Consider the following 678-nt stretch of genomic DNA (forward strand, 5'->3'; position numbering starts at 1 on the left):
TTGCTTGAGGATGAGCAAGCATTCTGAGTTTGGTATGGGAAGGAGGAGAATGAGAGGAAAATGACAACAATAGAGAAGATGAACTACAAGGTTGTAAAGTTCCTTTTCCTCTCATTTGTTTCAAGCACTATAAACTGCATGATTGTCTTTACCTTCTCTGTATGCATGTGTGTATGAAAAGGCATAGTTTGATTTCTAATTTGTAACATGTTGCCATGCCATTATGACTGCCAACTTGAGTTTTGTAAAGCTTAAAGCAGTAAAGCATCATGATCATAAACAAACAAGGAACTAAAAAAGAGTTTAGCATGTGCATACAAGTATTGGAAAGCTAGTGTGATTAATTGTTGCTCAATTGCATTGGATTTTATTTAATTGAAGTTTTCATCTAGAACATTTTGTGAAATCTTTTAAAATCATGAAAACCTTGAAGAAGCAAATGCAAAATAAAGCAAGAAAAGAAAAAGGGAAAGAATGAGAAAGCTGAAGGCTCTGAGTACCAATGGCAATTCATTTGTTAAGTACTTGTGGTGTTTATGTATCAAGCCAAATGCTTGAAAACAAAACACTTAGAAGTCAAGGTTAGGCTCAAAGTGCAAAAGCACTCCCTCAAAGCTCAAGGCTCTGAGTATCAATGATTAGAGAGTCAAGAAAAGAAAAGAAAAATGAGCTTAATGA

The sequence above is a fragment of the Arachis ipaensis genome, chromosome B5, assembly GCF_059453495.1.
Source record: "Arachis ipaensis isolate K30076 ecotype BB chromosome B5, ASM5945349v1, whole genome shotgun sequence".
Classification (NCBI taxonomy): domain Eukaryota; kingdom Viridiplantae; phylum Streptophyta; class Magnoliopsida; order Fabales; family Fabaceae; genus Arachis; species Arachis ipaensis.